The following is a 20,111-nucleotide window of genomic DNA, read 5'->3' as shown; positions in this document are numbered from 1 at the left end:
CATTAAGCCCCTGGTTCCGAAAATTTGGGTCACGTGGCATGCATATGACCGCATAGGGGGCCGAGACTCTAAGGCCTAACTCCGAGCCCCTTTTCTATTGCAGTAAGGTCACATGGCGCTCATATGTCCTGGGGTTGGCTCCCTCTGCGCTCACACCCTTGGTTTTATGGCCACCATATGGCCTTGGGGCTGGCCCCAATTACATTATCCGCCCGCGGTTTCTCGGGTTAGCTCTAGTGTATGGTAAGTGTTTGGTGTCGTGACCATGGGGTTGGCGCTAAGCCCTGGCCCTTGGTCCCACCCCTTGGTTTGGAGGGCACAGGGACCAAGGTTGGTGCTTAGCCCCGACCCCAACCACCATTACACACTGTGTTAAACATTAAGTGCCACCTGAAACCATAGTATGTTAAGAAACATGTGTACAATGCATTAGCGAGAGCCTGTAGTGTTTGCTACTGGGTCACAGATTCGATCCTTTAGAGGTCAGTTTGGACCCAAACAAATTTTTGCATGAATGAGTGGAGGCCACATGGCAGTCCCTCATTGGGCCACATCAAAAACCCATTAACCAATAAAAAAATCATCATTCCACAACCAATCAAAATGATACAAGTGGAAGTCAATGACTGATCCACCATATACTCAATCAAACCCAGTCAAATGTCTAGTCAATGTATAGACTATTGAATAGGTGTACCTACAACCCACATTCAAAATTTTTAGTTGTTTCCCAGATCGATTAGAACATGATATCAGGAGCATCCGATATCGGTTTTGAGTGAAACGAGTTGCGTTGAATTTAGATTGTCGAGATCTATCCACTCGTTCAGGTTTCAAGCTTTGTCGCACATTTTGAATTTTGATCACTAATTTGATCCACTAGATCAACTCATAGAAGAAGCTTCCATGACAATCCTAACAATCAATGGAGGAAGACAATGTCCAATTAATGAAAAAAATAATTCAATTGCTATGGGGATACCTAGTACATTATAATCCAAAGTCCATGAGTAATAAAGTTTGATTTATGTGAATGTGCTCCTTAAAAAGGTTCAACATAAGTAATGACATTTTCCAAGCTACTTCTCATACGTACTATGTCAACAACTGCATTAATATATATGTACCAGCAACAATTACCATGTCCATGTCAATAACCAGAAGTGTTGGAGAATCGTTTGTGTCATTACCTACCATCACAATTGTCATCTCAAATTTATGTTGAACCAAAAGCATGAGAAAATAAGTTCTCTTTGTACAAAGTTTGATACTATTGTAAAACGAAATGTTTAGATTCAATAAAAGTTCCTAATCTTTTTCAATAGTCATACCAAAAATACACATGACCAAGAAAAAAATATAGGAAAGAACACATGCTTAGTTGAGGCTTAGAAGTAAAATAACACGGAAATGCAAGTATCTCTAACTCTTTCATTTTCTCCCCTTTTTCCTAAAGGAGTACTTATTCCATGATATTGCAATTCCACTCTTCTTTGCAATGGCATTTGTAATGAAATTTGTAGTATGCTAGTTGTCTCTGGTGACTGTAATATTTACGCCGTAAGGCGTTCCCTCTGAGAGGAACTCCCCTCCGTGCCGCGGTGTCTCGTTATGGGCCCTTAGATCGATTGTTAGACGATGAAATAAACTCCAACCATTAGATCATCGGCGAGTCATTTCTCTGCATCTTCATCAGCTTCTGGCTCTTCTGTTTCATCTTCTGCATTGCCGCCCTTAGCTTCACCCTTCAGGTCTGCATGGGCAGGTTATGGAAAGACAGGTGGCCTGCGGCTTTCATCGTCTCTCCAAGACTTCTCAACATACCGCAAGGTTGGTTCTGAAGAAGGGGATTTAGCCTTGAGCGGTGCTGGTATTCTTCGAACAAAACCTTCATCGATAAGGGAGGGCACAGGAGGAGGCACTAGATTTTCAAAGGAGAAGGGCCTACCTTCAACACCATTGAGAAAACAATGCTGGTTAAAGGTGGCTGTTGGGTTTTTACTTCTCTTAATGCTTTTAATTCTGATCATTGCGGGATTTGGTTGGTTAAAATCTTATCGGAGTACAGAGGCATCACATTTTTCTATAGTTTTGGACTGTGGGAGCACTGGTACCCGAGTTTATGTGTATGAGTGGGTGCGGAATGATGGCAAGCATCAAGGGAGTCTTCCAATGGTGCTGCGCCCATTTCCTGAAGGTAATGATGGCAAGTCAAGGCAACAGAATGGTCGAGCTTATCATCGCATGGAAACTGAACCTGGTTTTGATAAACTTTTACACAATGAATCAGGGTTGAGGTCAGCCATGGAACCACTGCTCCAGTGGGCTGAAAAGCAAATACCGCTCATGCTCATAAAAATAGCCCTCTTTTCCTTTTGGCCACAGCAGGGCTTCGCAGGATGCCAAGTTCAGATTCAGAATGGATCCTGGACAAGGCATGGTCAATTCTAGAAGAATCTCCATTTATGTGTCGAAGAAACTGGGTTAGGATAATTACTGGGGTAGAAGAGGCTTACTATGGATGGGTAGCTCTTAATTATATGATGGGTAGATTGCAGAATATGCCGATTCTGGAGACGTTTGGTGCACTTGACTTAGGGGGTTCCTCATTACAGGTGACATTTGAATCTAAATATGGCTTGAATCTGACCATTGGAACAATGGAACGCCATCTAAATGCATATTCTCTTACAGGTTATGGCCTAAATGATGCCTTTGAAAAGTCCGTTGTACTTCTACTCAGAAAAAATTTAAAAACTGACAGTGGGAAATTCTCTGGTGGTCAGTTGCATCTTAATCATCCTTGCATACATGCTGGTTATAGACAACAATACTCATGTTCTTAGTGTTCTTTCTTACTCCAGAATGGAAGTCCTCTGGTTGGTGGAAGAGACATAAGTAAAGAAGAATCTCGAGTAGGGCTTGAGTTGATTGGTGAGCCCAACTGGGAAGAATGTGAAGCTCTAGCGAAATCAACCATAAATGCCTCTGAATGGTCACATTCGGGGGCAGGGACAGACTGCAAACAACATCCTTGTGCTATCAGTGATCAGCAGCAACAATCTCAAGGGCAATTCTATGCTATGTCAGGTTTCTTTGTTGTGTTCAAGTTTTTTAATCTATCTGCTGCTGCTTCATTTAATGATGTTCTAGAGAAGGGTCGGGAGTTCTGCACTAAAACTTGGCAAGATGCTGAGCGGAGTGTTGTTCCACAGCCTTTTATAGAACAATATTGTTTTCGTGCTCCATATATAGTATCACTCCTGAGAGATGGTTTGCAATTGAAGGAGCAACAAGTAGTTGTGGGGTCTGGTAGCATTACTTGGACTTTAGGTGCTGCATTGTTCCATCGGTAATGGAATTTCTCCAAGTCGTTCTGGTAAGCTCTGTAACTGAAACTTTAAATTATTCATCTTCAACAGTTTTTTTGCCATTTTGATTAAATTCTTCCAGATCCATCACAGTGAGTTTTTTGAGTTGACATTTTGATCCAGCCAGAGTGGCTCACCATCAGGACTCAAAAAACACTTGTTGGCTCGAAGCCTCCAAATATCAACTCAAAAAACTCAGTGTGATGGATCCAAAAAAAATTAATCAAAGTTATTCACATCACATAATCCTTAACTCAGGAAAAACTTATTTTACCAATTGAATAATCTTAATTGATCATTTTTCTTTTCCTTCACTCACTTGACAATCTGCCTCTATATGTTTGTGTTTATGTTGCCTTTTAATTCTCTTTTCTTTCAGAGGCTATGCATTTATTACTCTTCGCTGCATCTTATGCTTATGTCAAGTTTTTAACCTCCGTGGTTACAGAAATGTTGATTCCCCTGTTTTTGCATAAAATTTTCACTTAAGTTTCTTATTGAATTTACAAGTGTTTGTTGCTTGAGTGCCATGCTTGGTTGTCTTTGGTTTGCCAAAGGTTTTGAGAAGATTAATACGATTAGTTTGGACTAGTGCTCAGCTGAGTATTAGCAATAGTTTATAATTTCTGTAACTATACTCATGATGATGATTTGTTCCATGAAAAAATAACACACAACAAAGGATCTGTACATGTGAACCTGTAGTATGTGGAATAAAGTCAGCTCACTCCCGTTGAGGATGTCAATTAATTTTCTCATGTTCCACTAATCTCAACAAGGGTAAAACCACAGAAGAGGCATCCTCAGGTCATGAGCTGTTCAAGACTAAAAGCTCATGGGCTCTTGATATGTTTGGCTATTGCTGTTCCACATTTTTCATTTTTGTGATTACTACACAATTAAATGCAGAACAGGTTTAAAGTCTATGAAGTGTTTCAGATGATTGGGAACACCTATGGCAGTATTGTGTGGAAAATGGGTATATTATAATGTGGCATTGTGGCTGCATCTAATGTTTCCTCATAATCAGGTTTCTGGGATTCCAAGTGAGCTGAGGTGCCTCCCTTCCTGGATGCTTTGTTCACAAGGATGAAACCAAGTGCCTTTGATGCACCATTTGCGTGAGTCAAGAACTGTGGATATGAAGAATGGGATACTCGATGACATTCTACATGATATCGTTGACGTTGTTGGATTATGTCAAACAGTCAAAGTGGACAATGAAACATTTGGAGATTCCATGAATTTCAAAAAGCATGCCTTCCTTAAAGCAAATATAAAAGATTTAACACTGTACACAGGATACTTCCCAAAGCTTGTTTAATTATAAAACACATATATTTCTCAAATGTAGAAGTCATACCATGTGTGTGTTCCTTAATAAAGTTATAAACCTTATAATAGAGTTTATAGAGCTGATCTTTTCTACGGACGAGATAGTCATTTAGGAAAAGAGGCTAACTTGAATTTGAAATGTTGTGTGGTCATTAGTATGTGTCGTAACTATGTTAAAGAAGCGACCAAATTGAAGAAACAGCAAGTGTATTTCCCTGGAGGTACCTTGTAGTACTGAGAAATTATTAATGATATGTTTTTCACCCCTTGTATTTAATATGCAAACAGGAATCTAGCAATTAGTTATTTCGTTTTTTCTATTCAAGACCAGATCCATAGTGCCTAAATTTGCTACTGGGCTAACCTGCATAGCCATGACTCTTTTCAGCATCTGGTCACAAAGGAGTGTCCTCTCTAGTTCTGTTTTCACACCAACACGTTTCTTGGCATGTGCCTTAGGGCATCTTAGTTGACCCTTGTTTCTGGTCATATGCTCAGGATTCTTTCCTTGTTCCCTGCTTGTGAAATGTGTCAAAAAGATCTGAGCTATAACATCAATTGTAACATTGCAGATCATGCTTGTCACTATTTTTTTTATGCTCCTCTTCATTGGCCACTGATCCATGGCAATGCATTCCTTTTCTGATGAGTGACATTCAGAAGAAGTTTTTAACATTAGAATAGTTTGATTCCAATTTTGGTTATAATTTAATACAATGCATACTTCTTCGATCCTGGAAATTGAGGGAAAATTTTACATGCAAGAGATATCGAAGACAGTGCACCTTCGTAGGTAGTTAATCCAGGGGATAACCATCAACATGGTGACAAACTCAAGTTGAATGTGTTTCCCGTGTGATCTAGGCTTAACTTTCCCCAACCTCTTACATGCTCATTATTTGCTTATCATTTCCTTTTTTCTCCAAAGGCATTGCTCTAAGTTATTCTTGACAAACGGAGTTATATGGGGAAGTTGTTCATATCATGGACAGAATTAGCAAGGATCGAATAGAAGTTCACCACTTTTGCATCTCTCCAAAAGCTTTAGCTTTGTTTACACATACTGTAAACATGGATACGTTTTGGATCTGATTGGATTTCTTTTTTTATGGGCTTGGTTCTGATGCAACTGACATTTATTTACAATGAGGAATTTCATCTCTTCTTTTCCATTTTCCTAAAGTTGTTTGAACTCATTTCCAGAATTGCTAACTGGTGTGGTTGAAGCTACTATAAAAAACTAAAAAAGGATCAAATAAGGCAATTCTAGGGGATGGGCTGACATCCATTGTAGGAGGTAGGCTGCATGTTCTACTCTTCTCATGTATTATCATTGAACTGAAATTTAAGTCCAGGACTACAGTTTGTAGATCTGTTTCTATTGTCTTTGGTGCTTTGATCCTTCAACTAGTTTCCCCCATTTTATTCTGTCTCATGTGTTGTGAAACTGCCTTCCCTATAAGTGGTTCGGGGGAGAAGCTTTGCTTCTTTTAATAACATGCTCAGTCTACTAATCCTGATTGGATGGGATAGAAATTCATGTGGTCGCCATTAAGATTTCTATTGTTTAGTTTTACTTTACAAGAAGGATTTTGTATCTACTTTATTGATCTCATCACAGGAAACCTTCCAAATTCATTTGTCATGTAATTCTAATAATGTTGTTTATTCTTCCTTGAAATGAAATTAAAACAGTTATGAATCATGATGTTGCAAATTGTATATGATTTCTGTCTGTGTTTTCCCAAGCATCATATTCTGTAATGTAACTGGAATTATTTTTCTTCATTATTTTCAGGGGATGGAAGAGCAAAGATACCACTTAGCCCTTCAAATTCAGGGTGTCAGCAACCATTTGGACTTGCGCAAAGCCTTGCGGGTGGAAGTGTGCAACATGCTGATTCTCTCAAGCACCAGTCAACTGTGTCAGTTGGATTGTGTTTTCCAAGCAATTTGGGGCAAATACAAACTGATACTGGACCCTTGTGGACGCCTCACAGAGGTCAAATGCGGTTGCAGAGTCGACGATCACAATCAAGAGAAGATCTCAGTTTATCAGTTTTACAACTAGTTTCCCCCATTTTATTCTGTCTCATGTGTTGTGAAACTGCCTTCCCTATAAGTGGTTCGGGGGAGAAGCTTTGCTTCTTTTAATAACATGCTCAGTCTACTAATCCTGATTGGATGGGATAGAAATTCATGTGGTCGCCATTAAGATTTCTATTGTTTAGTTTTACTTTACAAGAAGGATTTTGTATCTACTTTATTGATCTCATCACAGGAAACCTTCCAAATTCATTTGTCATGTAATTCTAATAATGTTGTTTATTCTTCCTTGAAATGAAATTAAAACAGTTATGAATCATGATGTTGCAAATTGTATATGATTTCTGTCTGTGTTTTCCCAAGCATCATATTCTGTAATGTAACTGGAATTATTTTTCTTCATTATTTTCAGGGGATGGAAGAGCAAAGATACCACTTAGCCCTTCAAATTCAGGGTGTCAGCAACCATTTGGACTTGCGCAAAGCCTTGGGGGTGGAAGTGTGCAACATGCTGATTCTCTCAAGCACCAGTCAACTGTGTCAGTTGGATTGTGTTTTCCAAGCAATTTGGGGCAAATACAAACTGATACTGGACCCTTGTGGACGCCTCACAGAGGTCAAATGCGGTTGCAGAGTCGACGATCACAATCAAGAGAAGATCTCAGTTTATCAGTTTTAGAGAGCCATGTCGTCAAGTTGTGATGGCTAGAAGCTGTATATAGATTTTAGAGAAAGGCTGTGCTTTTCTCAAAAGTGTACATTACAGGAGAATCTGGAATATCAACTTGTTAAGCGAGTGTAGCTTTATGCAGCATCTCTGGGCTGGTTCTTTATGTATTGAGGGGAGATCCCTACAGCACAACTGAAATATATACTAAAATATTGCGAATTGTATTTTTGGTCTCTCTACATTTTGGCGGATGGTTGGATCTTGTTAATTTTATCTGTAATGTTAGCATATTCATCTCGCTTAGCGTCTTTGATGGATATTTGTAACATAAATGCATTTTAAATAACATTTTTTTTTCAACTTCAGGTCGCTGACAGCCAAATGTCATATTATAGAGTTATCATTTTATTCTTTTTGGAAATTTCGAAATCTCTTGGGACCCGTGTTGTTTCCTGGCAGTGTAAAGTTTCTTTACTTTTCAGAGGTTAAAAGGAAGATTCTGAACACAGTTCATTGGCAGTTCATTCATGTGTTATCTTTAATAGTCAAACTCCAAGTTCATAGGATTCAATTAGTCTCCAAACCTTTTAGACTATTTAAATTTATACCAATGGCAAATAATTATTACAACAATGTACTTGATTTATATCATTCAATTTTTTAATCAGGAAAGAAAATTGATCTTAAATTTAGGAAATGTCATTTTTCGGAGCCAAAATGGCAGAAAATAGTGGTTGGAATACCGTAATTACGCCGTAAGGCGTTCCCTCTGAGAGGAACTCCCCTCCGTGCCGCGGTGTCTGGTTATGGGCCCTTAGATCGATTGTTAGACGATGGAATAAACTCCAACCATTAGATCATCGGCCTTTTTAGAAACCAAGCGTCACCGAAGAGAGGCCAAGCGTCTGTGGATGGATGAGAGAGGACAGCAATCTGAGGCGCCTCGATCCCCTTCGATCTGAACATCAGGGAGCTCTATGAAGCGGATCATGTCCCTTGACGAAGATGGCAGGGTGTGGTGAGGAGAGCCGTCCATCCATTCGGCGGTGAAGAAGGTGACAGAAAACCCATGGTACACAGTGAGCCGAATATTCACACCAGTTCACACCAGTTCTTCACTTGATCGCTCTACTTTGTGGTCACTCATTTCAGGGCTCCTCGGCATTCTCGTTCTCTGTTGGCGAAAGCTTTCTTATTCTTTATTCTTATTCTTTCCCCCGTTGCAATTTCCACAGGGCTTTGCATTGCAATCAGCCATGCAATTCAAAGAAAAACCAAATATTCTTGCAGCAGATGTCTTCCCTGTACCTCTGGGCCCATGAAAAAGATAAAAGGGTGCAATCTTATCTTTGTTAATTGCACTGGAAAGAGCTTGAGCAATAATGCTCTGCCCAACCAGTTCCTCGAAAGACTTGGGACTGTACTTTTGACTCAAGCTTCTATTCACTAACATGTTTTCGTTAGTCCTCATCTGTAAGGATTCCTCCTCTGTCTCATATTCACTAATCCCTGACTTTCTGGTCCTGTGATGAGTTTTGATGAGAGGATGGAGATCTAGCTCACTGAAACGTCTGTTGTTTACCTGGGGAGAATCACCATAATCGTCCAGAGGTGAGTCCAAGGTTAAAACATTCGTGTGGGGGGGGATCTGACCAATGGGATTTCATCCTTTGAATAGGAGCAATCCGAGGAAGAAAAATCTGTAACATATTCAAATTGAATAGGTTCTTGATAGTGCAGAGTACTAGCAGAATCAAGAGTGATTTTCTCCTATTGGCAACCAGCACACCACATGAAAACCTCTTCCCTCTGATGCCCTTCAATTTTTTACCTCTACCATTTCGCCTTCCAAACCAGGACCAAGGAAGTCTGCATCCATTTCTTGAAATTGTTTGACAACCCCCAAACTCTTCAACATTTCTTTGTATGTCGATGTTGTTTTGCAGATTTTCCTCCCTTAAAGTTTTATGGTCATAAGGCCCAATGTAAGGGTCTATAGTATAAGCCCCATTGTCATCTAAAACAAGTTCGAAGCTTTCTTCTTTGCAAGTATTAGCGGGAGAACTAATCAATGAAAAATCATCTTCATCTACAGGCAGTGTAAACTCATGGAAGGAATTCAGAGCTGCAGGATGGTTTTCATCGGTAAATCCCTGGTATATTTTGAATGATCTTGAAGATGTAGATTTGCTCTTTCCAGCAACAAGTTTTCTTTTCTGAAAGTACTTGGGATTTTTTCGGTTGCTTTTCCTTCTATGATATTTGAGTGCACCTTCAGCATCGAGATCCTCTACCAGAGTACTTCCACCAACAAATTCTCTTTTTGAACTCTTAATATTTTGTATGATTTTCTGTACTGTATCATGTATGCTGTTTTTATCAGAAGTTGTCAAGTTGGTATCAGACACTTTTCCTTCTTGTAAGGCCATGGAACTCATTTATATTGAAGCAGTTAAAGATAATTTTGCATAGGTTATTCACATTAAGGACTGTAGCCTTTCAATTGTTCATCACAGACCAACATTATCAAAATTCAGTCACAAGTCTGGTGTCGAGATAAATTTGCCACGTCACCTGATTTTTCAAATACAAAAACAGATATCTTAGAATACCCAAAATAGGAAAGCTTATTTCTATTCCAAAATCTACTGTGCTTTTTGGCTTCTCTAAGCTCAGGTTTCTACTTTATGCCTGCAAGTTTCCTCATTCACTCAGTTTTATCTACGTTAAGATACCCATGAGTTCATGGACTCTCATTATGATGTTTTGATCTATTAATTCGTCGCAGAAATCCATCTTGTTTTATCTTACTTAGTGGTACAATTCCATCTTTACTTCGTAAAATTCCTGGATGTACCAATTTCAATGATTTTGAATAATTAAGACTGACACATCAAGGAGTTCTGGTTCAAAATCTCTCAAGTTAGACTCAGTTTCAGAATTCCAAGTCATATAATACGCACACCTAAACAGTTTAAGAGCATTAAAGTTTTATCGGAAATTTAAGGTTGAAAAGGCTTTCTGATGAGATTCTAGCTTTAGGAAAATCTGTGCGAAGATAGAATTTCAGTGCCATGGATGGAGAAAGTCAAAGTTATCCTCTACCGCCAGCTTAGACGCCATCAAATATTCCAAAAATTGAGGACTTCCTGTGAAAGTTCACGCTTTCCCTTCATCATTAATAGAGCAAGCAGCAAGAGCTTATCATTTCCCATGCACATGTACATATTATTCATAATGATCCCTATCCATGATTAATACATAGCAGTTACGATGAATCTACCACTCAATATAACTTCCAATTGCAGGGAACAGCACTAAGAAAAGAAAAGAAAAAAACCCTGCAACACAGAAATTGGACGAAAAATTCTATTATCTATAATAAACTCTTTGTGAGTTCATAACACAGATTATCCTTGAAATGAGAAAAAACCAATAACTTCCCTTTTTGATTCGGAAAGAGTAGGCAGTAGTAGGCAGGTTGCTTACTTGAATTTTGAATTTGAATGATGATATTCTCAAAATCAATGCCCAAGCCAGCACCATTGAATTATAATTGCTAATGTGACTAACTATATATATATATATTTATAGCACGATTTCCATCTCTACGACTTAATATAAGATTTGGAAATGGTGGCCATCAACTACTCCATCACCATTAGCAGGCCTGCATTTAATAATATTCAAATTAAATTTTGTGCAGGCCTAATGGAATGGAGTCATGCAGTTTAAATAAACAAGAGAGAACTCTTGTTAAATTAATTAATAGAAAATGCTGGTTGGTGGCAGAATGCAAGGTCATTTTAAGATCAGGAAGGTGACTTTCGTTGTATTGTGGATTTGTGTTGGTTTATTAATCACTTATTCTGATTCATATATGTTGATCTCATTATCTATATGATCCGAATATAAAAAGTAGAGGATTCCTGAGAATAGAGAATATATTCATTAGTTTATAATTTATGTTCTAGCATTATTTGGCTAGCTGACCAAGTCATTTGGACATGGCTTTGCCCTGGTTGCAGGTATTCTTCAAAGTGATCCACTAGTGCAAGTGTTTATCATATATCTCCACAAAAACAGTGAAGTGTTTATCATAGATCTTTATCATAGATCTCCACAAAAACAGTGAAGTGTTTATCATAGATCTTCACAACAACTATTAACAGTTAATCCATATGGATATAATTTCGAAAACAGTTTGGGATACAAAATTCAATTCATTACGCCGTAAGGCGTTTCCGTTTGAAATGAATTGCCCCAGCCGATGCCGTGTCTTATTGTTGACCGAGTTTGGGATACAAAATTCAATTCATTACGCCGTAAGGCATTTCCCTTTGAAATGAATTGCCCCAGCCGATGCCATGTCTTATTGTTGACCGTAGATTTGTGGTGTTAGACGATTGAAGGAAGTTTGGTCGTTGATCCTCACACTGTCCTTTTGTCTCCCAACCCAATGGCCTCTGTGTCTTCTGAGTTATTGTTCGGGCGGTGGCAGATTAAGCATTTCTTGCTGTCGAGCCTCGCACGGACACTGGAGGCCTTTCCTACGATGGTCATGATTTTCGCCGACTATGAACCCCATTGGCATTGCAATGGAGGGAAAACTCCAGAGGGTTTCCTTTCCGTGAAGCCAAGGTTCGAATCCTGCAGCCCGACGGGATCTATATGCTCCATGGACCCGGCCTCATGGGACTGGGACGGAGGCCCCGGGGTTTCGACGGTCTGCGGATGGGATCTCGTCTGCGGTCAGAAATACAAAGTTGGGTTTTTGCAGTCTGCGTTCTTTGTCGGGTGTTTGCTCGGTAATTGATATTTTCAGCCCCTGTGCGCTTTTATATCTGACGGCTGATCGCCATTAAGATTTTCTTTCAGTTTCTGATTTATTTTTTGATACAAGTGCAGGGATATCTGGGCATCTATCGGATTCTTCGCTGGGGCGTGAGGGTGTCTTGAAGTTGGTCTGCATCTGCAATGCCATTTTTTGGTTTCTTGACGGCAATGTCGCCGAATTTCTGGGTTTATTTAATTCTCCGTCTATTGACGGGAATTAGCAATGGTGGCCTGGGGTTGTCGTCGTTCGTCTTGGCGACGGAAGCCGTCGGACCGTCCAAGAGAGCACCGGTTGGCATGTCGACTTTCTACTTCTTTTCTCTCGGCATAGCAGTGCTGCCGGCTCTGTCCTACTTTTCCAGCAACTGGAGATATATGCACGTCGCGGGTTCGATCCCCTCGGCCGTGTATTGCATCTTCGTTCTGCCATTCGTTTGGGAGTCCCCGCGGTGATACCTGGTGAAGGGCAGGCTGAAAGAAGCCATGGGCATCATGAGATAATAATCATCATCCCTCCATGATTCACATTATAGAAATAATAATTGACATTATCCACATACACAACTCTTGTGATGCATCTTTCTCATATGCTCAGGTCATTTTTTGAAATAAGTGTACTCATCCAATGATGGAGACTCAACACGCATGAGGTACATTAGTCATTTATTCATAAGAATATTTTTCATTTAGTATATTGGGATGTAAAGATTGTGGGTTGAAGTTGGAAATGAATCATGATGCTTGGAACTTATACTTGTTGCATTATTTCATTTTTGTGGTTATATCCTCCTTCTAGTGAAGTGTAACCATATAGGGACTTGTCCAACCTCATTAAGAATAATAAGCCTAAATAAATTAAAATAGAGTGGCTATATCATTTCATACTCAACACCTTCCATGCATCCCTTTTTTCCATTCTCCTGTCTTTTAACTTACTTAGTGTCATTAGTTTGCAAGTTTCTTACTTGTCTCATTAAACCGATCGAGTATGATGTGTAAGGGTGTCCCTCCATCATCAAAGTTGAAATTTTGCTCATATCCACCAAAATAAAATAAAAAATAAAACTTTACAAAAACAAAAATAAAAAAAATAACCACACAAAACATTAAAATAATATTTGTTAAATAAATTAAATCCCTCTAAACTCATGTTAGATTTATATTTAAAATAAATCTAAATTAATTCTATTGGAAAAAATGGTGTCCATTTTCCCTGCAGTTCAACCTCGCACTTTATTTCATTTCATAAAAAATGAACACCACTCCATTCAAGTACAGCCTTTGACATGTTACAAAAATTGAAAGATCCATATAACCAGCATCCATATGCTCTTAATCCGTGCTGCTATGAAGCCTTCACATGGGTCCCCTTGACCTAAAATTATTTAATGAGAAAGTTCAAAGGGGAGGTGCATTTTCGAACGGGCTCGCCTTTTAACAACCTGCGGATCCTCACTTGATTGTCCGTGCTGCACTAATTTGTTTATCCTGTCGCACAAAAATTCTGTTTTCAATGACAAATTTTACAAGTAATAATAATTTTTTAAGATACAGTGAGCGTTTACAATGATTCAGTGCATGGTTTAACGACGTTTTAGGAGCTAGCCATGGGAGATTTCAGAAGACTATGCTGCTGCTGATGCCTAGAGAGGTTTGTCTATTTTGTTCATCTGTGAAGTCTCGAGGAGACTGCATTTGTAGTTGGGACACTGTTGCCTGCACCTTAAAGGCCTGCTTAGACCTTCATAAACAAAGTTACATTCAAATGAAGCATGCCAACCGAGCCAACATACTAAATAAGTAGCTTCCACTAGGTATTTAGTCATATATTCTCTGTTTGATATGTGCTTATTTATTTTTTATTTTTCAACTTGAAAGGGTGTACCTAATGTCTGTGCATATCCTTCTTACTTCCAGAACACCTAGAATAGGTTACATCATTTGCATTATCAAAAGTAGAATCACAACACACGCAAACAAATACATACACCCACCAAGCACAAGAAAATAGTGTGATGGCTATCAACTTTTTTAAATCAAACTTGTAATAATCTCAATAATAAATCTAATGTTCTTTAGAGAAGACCTGCTACTCTAGTTTTTGTTGGGTTTCGTACAGTTTATAGTGTATCATAAGGAAATACATTTCTTGAAGGGATTGCATCAGAAGGCTCAACGGACCTTTGAGCATTTTTGTAGGGGTTTATGTTATACAATCATTAAAATTTTTGATAAAATTAGTCTGGACTATCCACATGCCTATTTTTTTCAATAAATTTGAAGAAGTGCATGTTTTTGCTTTAATAATATGTATACTGAGAACTCCTAAAATTTTATGAACTGTAGTTTTGTGGGCCAATTGTTTTCTGTATTGTACGGTATCCACATTTGAATTCAGATTCTATCTTGATAACTATCATTTCTTAGTATGTTTTTATGAATATATTGCATTGTAAGTGTTCTCTCTTCTTACATTGGACAAGAGAATACGACTGTCTTTGACAATGTGAAGTTGTGGAAGATGCAAAACTTCCCTTGCTTTACATGAGCCAACTTGACCTTCAATAGAAATGTTGCTGAACACAATGAGAAGTTTCATGCTTCTTTAGAGAGCATCCCGAAAGGCTTGTGTAATTCCTGCTTTGTTTTGGTTGATGCCTTGCTGAGGAATCATTGAGACTCATCATGGTTTTGTGGTCCAATCAGAACCTATTCAATACTCACCTTCGTTGACTATATTAGTCGAACACAAACCCTGTCAAAACTCTCAAGCCAGTAGGGCTCGGGCACAATGTTAGTTCCTCAATATGGTGATCAAAGTCTGTCTTCAACATTACAATTGTCTTCACGCATCCTTTTTCTAAATGAATCTACATTACATGCGCTTGAAGAACTAGCTTTGAAGTCTCTATTCTCAGGCAATGTTCAGGTCTAAGTTCATGTAGGCAATTCTATGTTGAAATTATACTTGCATACCAGAATCTTATATTGGCGGAAGACCGTTACTCAAATGTCTGCCAAAAAGAGAACCCATTTTGACACACCACCTATGCAGAGGAAGAAGCTTCACAAGTGTTTGGGCTCCTTTTCTCTATCATGGCTGGGGAAGTAGCCAAGAGTAAATATCTCTACAGGCATGAAGTCCAATAAAAATAATGTATAAGACATATTTGACAACCAACAATTGCATCTAAAATGAAAAATATGTTCCCGGCCTTTCAGAAAATGTGGAGTCTAGCAGAATGTGAGGCCGTCATTATCATCGAAATTCCAACCAGATATGAATCTTTCAGTCTTATGGTATTATGGGACAATAACATCACTGATATATGAACTATATATCAAGCTTTTAATCCTAAAATATAAGTGATGGATGCTTCATTACAAAGCCTAGAAGTCTTCTTTCAAATGTAACAATTGGATGATGCACATAAGTTGATGCTAATAGAAGTCCGTATGGAGTGACCAACCCATAACATGGTGGTGGGCTCTTGTACGAGAAGCCTTCTTTCAAATATAACAACTGAATGATGCATAGAAGTTGATACTAAAAGAAGTCAGTATGGAGCGACCAACCCTTAACATGGCGGTGGGCTCTTGTACGAGACTTAGTCAACTCAAATTCACCTCCTACACAAACTTTGATATGCTTCAAGCAAGAAATACAAGATAGGTTATACCTGAAGGGGAAAGCAGAGGAAATCATGAAGCAGTGGATTCATGTAAGGCAAGTACCTAGTCAAAGGCATCAAACAATATTTTTGATGGCTTCAAGTCCATGGTGACGAATTGGAAGTTCCTCGACTCACTTCTCAGAGGACTCTCAACCAAAATATCCAAAGAAAAATGGACCTGCTTAGTATAAATGCTTTGGAGAATGCTTTACAAGTAGCTTTCGAGTTTGAGGCCAAAGCTTCAGAAGAAAATGTACTAAGCCTCCACCAACTAAAGTAAGGTTCTCGAAGCCTTATCTTTTAGAACCGTCTCTATTAGTAACTCAGAGCAGCCTTTAAATCAGGGAAATGATTACACAATAGATAAAATTGGCCAGCGCTTATCAAAAATTCCATCCTGCCAAATAGTCGATGCTCAATCCTACTTTATATTTTCTAAGTGCAACCAATAACTCCACGAGGATAACATGATCCCTATTTAGCAAATACACCCCCTGCCTGCTCAAATGGTTGGTACCTATAATCATAGCCCTGTATGGATAAAAATGATGACTACCAGTTACATTGGCTCTATACATTGATGGCAGTTTCTTTAGCTTTGCCAACAATCATTGTACTCTAGTATAGACTAAATGGACACTGGAATTTCCGTTATCCAGAAGATCGAATCTTATCCAAGGAATTCACAAAAGTTGTTGCCAACACACAATTGGTTGAAAATAATCTCCATCATCATAACCAACTTTATGCCCATAATATGCACAAATGGTAACACATGATACATCTCCCAAACCAACAGAGTCCAACTAAAGTCTAATCCGAGATCCTCCATTCTCAACACTTTATACATAAAAAAACTTGTTTGTAATCGACCTCTCTTTGCACTTTTTGGGGCAATTGCTAGTTATATTAAGTTACTTGAAAAATCGGTCTCCTACAATGTATTTTAGGTATTAGAGGAGGGAAATGGTTATTTCCATTAATTGAGGAATCATTTAGGCAATTTCAGTCTTGTAGAAAAGATTTGTGTTGGTTCAACCTGGGCTCGAAACTTTTTTGTTGTCATCTAATTAATGAATGCATTAGGTTGACCATAACAAAATATCCATTTTCAGAATACACATTATCGTCCACCCTTGCTTTCAACAATGTCCATTCACATGTCGCTATTCTTCCCCACTCTATGCCTTACCACTCTATGCCTTACGGCGTTTCCTTTGCAACATAAGGTGCAAATGCTAGTTTTAACTCTAATCAATTTCAAAATAGACATTTGTGTCTAGCTTAACTGAGTTTGACATGTAAATATTCCTACCAACTCTCCATTGGTAGACATAAAAAATCAATTTGGTATTAATCAAGAATAATTGTTAATAAAAGGGTGTCCTCACTTTGCCATCTTTTGTTTTTTCTTAGCTCTTCCTTTTTCAATGTATTTTACTACTTAAACATCTCAATCATTCAATCTTATTTCTTCATTTGTTTTTACTATGTGTTTTTTTTTGACTTTTGAGAATTTTTCATCATTCTCCATTATCAACCCAATTCATCATCAAAACAAGGTTTTACCCAATTCATCATCAAAACAAGGTTTTTCACTAGCGCTCGAGGGATCCCTTCTCTTTTCTTTATTGATTGGTTATAAAATAAATCTACAATAGAAATCTCTTTCCAGTTTGTGAAATTGCAAGTCCTTTTGAAGGCAGCAAAAACAGGTAGAATGCCCTGACAAAAGAATGTGCAAACGTCTCAGGGCAGCAAAAACAGTAGAGTGCGCCATAACAAAAGATTGTGGAAACGTTTAAACCAAAAACAAACAAAGCAACAAGAGTCAAACAAGGCAGAAAGACCAGCAACCAAAACCTGATATCAGATTTTACGAATTCAACCGGGCGTGAATCGAACACACAACCTCTGATCCGAATACTGAAGCGCTACCGTTCACTACAAAATTATGTGTTCCTTTTCGCTATAGATCTGTCATAGAGATATTTACTATATAGTGGGCATATGATGCGGTGAGCGTGGATCGAACACGCGACCTTCAGATCTTCAGTCTGACGCTCTCCCAACTGAGCTATCCCCGCAACGTGATGCCATTGGTTTATTGAATCCCAACTAGACAATTCCGCAAGCTGAATGGGGCGCAAACTGGAATTGCAAAATCGTTGAGGCTTCACTTTAATGTCCCAATGGGCGTAAACTGAGATTGCAGAACCATTGAAGCTTTGCTTTATTCTCCCTATCGGTGTTCGATGATAAGTATTATCATTACGTTTAAAAAAAAAGGAGGGGCTAGTCCCCAAACAGAAGCTTAATTGGGCTAGTCCCAAAAAGGAGGGGCTACTCCCCAAACACAGAAGTTTAATTGGACTAGTCCCCAAACAGAAGCTTAATTGGTTTTTTTTGTTACAATATACATATCAGAACAAGCTGATAAAAGTCAAATCGCAACTATCAAATCAATCAGAATATTCAATCATTCGCTGAATATACGCCAGCATCCACAGCACGGCAAGAATCGTTGGTGACGCCATCAAATCAATCAAAATATTCAATCATTCGCCGAATATGCACCAGCATCCGCAGCGCGGCCAGAATCGATCATAGCCGGGGTGCTTGAAATAGACTGCCCCAATCACTATGCCATGCACTCATGTGCAAGTATTATCATTACGTTGCTCACTCTTAACTTGCCATTCTTTGTTAAATGCGCCACACCATCGAAATCTGAACATAAATGGAGATGCGGGGTATCGAACCCCGTACCTCTCGCATGCAAAGCGAGCGCTCTACCGTTTGAGCTACATCCCCGTGACAAATTTTGAAAAAAAATCATGCTTTCTCCCTCCGTAAGGAATAGCCTCCTTTCACCTGTTGAGCTCCTAGCGGAAACATGCCACGCGTCAATATACTGCCCACTCCTGCCTGATCTGGAATCCGTTGCCGATGACTTTATCCGGGTGGGAGCCAACGGCTTGGATTTCAAAAACGATATTTTCTGGAAAACATTTTTATTTTATTTTTTTGGGTTGGAAATGAGATAAGAATTTGTTGGAATAGTATATTTGAGTTTTGGAAAGTTTGGTATATATTTATATATTTTAAAACATAATTTAAATAAAAAAATATTAAAATTTTTATTTTGTATTTATTTTTTTAAATTTCAAATAAAAAAACAAAATTGTAGAATAATTAAATTTTTTTTTTTTTTTATATGGTTGGAAAAATCTCCAAAACCTTTATAATTACAATCTTTCTCTCTTTTCTTGAGAGGATAATTTGTAATTTTTTCATAGTTTTGTCATTAGTCCTTGCCTCCCAAAGACGCCTCCCAAAGACTATAGCAATCGCCTTGTGTCAAAATAAGTTGACTTTCCAATATTTTGTCCACTTTTTATCAATTTTAACCAAAGTTTAGAGAAAATGCTTAATATTCTTCTTTTCCCCTAGATTCAAAAATAGTTTTATTTCTAATTTTCTATTGATTGAATGATGTTTGATGACACATAATTCCCTTCGTGGAGCGTGTTTTATTTTCGATATTTGTGAGTGCCTAACAATTCACTTTAAAATCAATCAAAAGAAAATTTTGTGAGTGGTCATTATGCGTGCTCTAACACTAACACTATTATGCTACTATTTTGCGCAATAATGCTATTGACATAATTACAAGTTTTTAAGTAGGTGGGGGCTAAACAAATCTCCATAAAATTGATACATTGTGCGAAGTGCAGAGAAAAAAGAGACTTTCACGTAGAAACTGAAAACCATAATTATAATAACTTATTTCATTGTGTGAAATTTTCATTATACAAAGCTTTCATTGTGCGAAAAAGACACATCGGAAAAAGAAACAAAGTGGGTGCTCTAACTGTGATAGCCATTTCTTCATTTGCTATGATCTCAAGTTATAACGCGTAGGTGGATACATTTTTTTTATCATTTTGAAAACTCGTTGTCAGTGAATTTGTTCTTACTTGCATATGCAAATTTTAGCGAGCTTGTTCTCAGGGTTTCTTGCGCTTTTAAAACTAGGAAATTCATATATTGAATTGGCCAACCGACATTTTGCACTCGTAGTATTCGGTCACATGAATAGCACATTATAGCATCTCCGCATCTTGCATCACGAATTATATAGGGTTTTTTCATTCTCTCGCTACTAAAGGAGACATC

The 20,111-nt window shown here is 38.3% G+C and overlaps 1 long non-coding RNA gene, 2 other non-coding genes and 1 pseudogene across 3 annotated transcripts; 2 read left to right on the top strand and 2 right to left on the bottom strand.

Annotated features, from left to right (window-relative positions):
* Positions 1–1,571: 1,571 nt before the first annotated feature.
* Positions 1,572–7,650, top strand: LOC149165143 (putative apyrase 7 pseudogene; annotated as a pseudogene).
* LOC149165144 (uncharacterized) lies at positions 4,767–6,705 on the top strand. The gene is made up of 2 exons (XR_016260724.1): positions 4,767–6,003; positions 6,505–6,705. It is a non-coding gene; the product is annotated as an uncharacterized LOC149165144 (long non-coding RNA).
* Positions 7,651–17,946: 10,296 nt separating the features above from the next.
* TRNAF-GAA (transfer RNA phenylalanine (anticodon GAA)) lies at positions 17,947–18,019 on the bottom strand. The gene has a single exon. It is a non-coding gene; the product is annotated as a tRNA-Phe (tRNA).
* A 654-nt stretch (positions 18,020–18,673) lies between these two features.
* TRNAA-UGC (transfer RNA alanine (anticodon UGC)) lies at positions 18,674–18,746 on the bottom strand. Its single transcript has one exon. It is a non-coding gene; the product is annotated as a tRNA-Ala (tRNA).
* Positions 18,747–20,111: the final 1,365 nt, after the last annotated feature.

Source organism: Pinus tabuliformis, chromosome 5_1, assembly GCF_031772625.1.
Source record: "Pinus tabuliformis cultivar Carrire ecotype Pingquan chromosome 5_1, CPIR1, whole genome shotgun sequence".
Lineage (NCBI taxonomy): Eukaryota > Viridiplantae > Streptophyta > Pinopsida > Pinales > Pinaceae > Pinus > Pinus tabuliformis.
The sequence above is the reverse complement of the archived record's forward strand: the minus strand, read 5'-3'. Positions and strand labels throughout refer to the sequence as shown.